This window comes from Oculina patagonica, chromosome 12 (genome assembly GCF_052425735.1).
Source record: "Oculina patagonica isolate OP01 chromosome 12, crgOcupat, whole genome shotgun sequence".
NCBI lineage: Eukaryota > Metazoa > Cnidaria > Anthozoa > Scleractinia > Oculinidae > Oculina > Oculina patagonica.
Window position 1 is genome coordinate 2,700,282 of NC_135769.1, and position 2,822 is coordinate 2,703,103.

Genomic DNA, 2,822 nt, shown 5'->3' on the forward strand with positions numbered 1-2,822 from the left:
CACAGGCTACTTGTATTCTTTCCTAGGTGTTCCTTACGTTAATCTTTGCAAACGTAACACGACACTTTCGTTCGTTTGTAACAAAATACTTTTGTTTTCCTTGAAAATGCCGTAACATGAAACTCTTGTTTTTTGTTTGTTTTACGGCGACATCGATGACATTTGTTTAATTTAATTAAGTTACGGTTTAAACTGCACGAAAGACGATTCTCAAAACTAAAGAACAAATCTAATCAAAAAACATCTTTTTCGAAAGGGTTTTTAAAACGCAGTACAGCTAGGATATTTGTTTCCTGGTTATCAGGTGTTCACGCCGAAAATCCCGGTGCAAGTTTTTGCATACCTAATTACGATTTACGAAAGCGCTGTGAACACGTCACACGCTCACTCAAGCATGAAGCCGAGAAGCACGTAGTGTGAAGATTTCTTTCAAGAAATGTCGGAACCGTCACGAAAGCATGTTCAAACACTAAAGCGGCAGAGGTTTTACAAAATAAAACGGAGGTTAGTTCAACCGATGGAGAACAAATAAAAGGAAAGGAAGTGACGGATGTAACATGATATTGTTGTTTTTTTCTCGCAGATCGCTGTGATGCCTTTTAAGTCTAATTAAATTAACGCCACGGATTCTACAGGAATTCAACCGCATTGAAAAGCACACCACGTTAGGCTTTAATACAAAATTTCTAAACACGTCACTGTTATTTTAATTTTCGATAGCTTGAATTTCAGTTTGTTATTGAAACAGCAAACGAGATACTTTTGTTTTTGTCAAAAACATGTAACATACTTTTGTTTTTGTCAAAAACGGATGTAACATGATGTTTATGGTAACGTGATTTATTTTCTGCAAAGAAGGCGACATTGATTATAACACAGATGTTATCAGGTTATCAATTAATTATGAGATGCTAGATCACCTTTTCTAAGAAAACAGCATTGCCATATCAAGAAATATTTCACATGATCTGCTATGACGCCTTACTGTCTAATTCAATTAATTTGTGGTTTTAACTTGGGGCCACGGAGTCTACACGAATCCTTCTGCAGAAGAAAAACGCAATGTTCGTGATGAAGACTGATCTGCGCATGCGTTTAGCACAAAGTATTTTTTCCAGAAAGAATTGTACCACAAGGAGAGCATAGTGCTTTCTGAAACAAATATATACCTTGAGTTCTTCAATTGTAAGTATCGTAATGGACTCCCCGATTTACCAAGGGCACACGGTCAGGTGCTCTCCATCCCCTCCCCCCTTTACAGAAATAATTAATTAATTGATATTAATTAATTAATTGGTGATTAAAAGTTTACACCGCGTTAGCGGTTTAGTGGCTTAGTGGTTTAGTGGTTTAGGGGTTTAGCAAACGCCAACCCACCAAACCATCACAATAGTGCATTCTGCACTAAAAACCATTCGTTTACAGAGGAGAAAACGCCGTTGAAGTATTTTTGAACTGTCTTTTAATTGAAGAAAAGAAAATAAGATATGAATTGTCAAAGCCAAAACCTCTCCTTATGACGCAAAAAGACTGGGCAAACTTTAAAAAAGCCGAAAACTGCCACATCTGCGAAAAATCGTTGGTGAAACAAAACTTTTTAGACTCTTTGCCGGTTTGGCTTAAATCTAATAAAAAGGAGTTTGATTACTTAGGACAGTTACACAAAAAATGCTATTACGAAAGAATAGAATTGGCGAATACTCTTAATAGCGGGAACCATTATAAGCTAAAAAAGCTTGAAAAAAAATCACACAAATTAGCCGCTGAAAACCAAAAAAACTGCCTAGCGTGCAAAGAGCCGCTTATCCAGCCGAACTACAAGGATGCGGTGAGGGATCATTGTCACATAACAGGCAATTTTCGAGGAGCCGCGCACAACGTGTGTAACTTACACTGCACGAAAAATCATCTTTGTCGTTGGTCAAAGGTGTGGATAAATGCGTGTCAAAGGCCACATTTGATCACCTTTGACGACCTTTGACGCGCGTCAAAGGTCATCTTTGACTACACCTTTGCCCGCGGTCGCAGGCGATAAAGGCCGTCTTTGCCACACCTTTACCCACGCCTTTGATGCGTGTCAAAGGTGATATTTGACGCGCCTTTGACTTAAGTCAAATGCGTAGTCAAAAGCATAGTTCGATGAGGGGAAATCTGGTCAAATGTGTCTTTGAATCGTGTCAAAGGTGTTGTCAAATATATCTGCGACTTTTGTCAAAGGCGTGCCAAATGTAAGTCAAATACATCTGCGATTCACGTCAAAGGTCTGGCAGAGGCGAAGCGGATTCTGTTTCATTATAATTGCTTTTCCTTAAACTTTAATAGCTCATTATATGTATATAGAAGATGCAATCAAATCTGCGTTACCTTTTATTATATTTTCAAACTATTTTTAAGGTATGTTACAGTAAAAGTTGTTTATAATATTAAAAGCTTATCACATTAACAAAACCTCTAGCACACTGTATATAACTTTGTAATGCTGTTTGGTTGTTGCTTATGTAAAAAGTTTCATATGAAATCAACGAATAGGAAATAATGCCCCATGTTTTTTTACCTAAGTTATAAACTCTTAAAGATAAAATACTCATTTGATAACAGTAGCTAATATTAAAATCTACAAAGTGATTATGTGTTCGGGAAAAATACACGATCGAAACTATGTTATTACTTAAATAACATACAGTCTTGATTTCTTATTTGTCGTAAATTGAACAAAATTTACCGTGCAAAAAGACTTTGCGACAATTGCAAACCCTACGTTATATTTCAATAAGCCAACATATTTTTTAATGGGTTTCTTTGATCGTACAGATTAAAAAAGG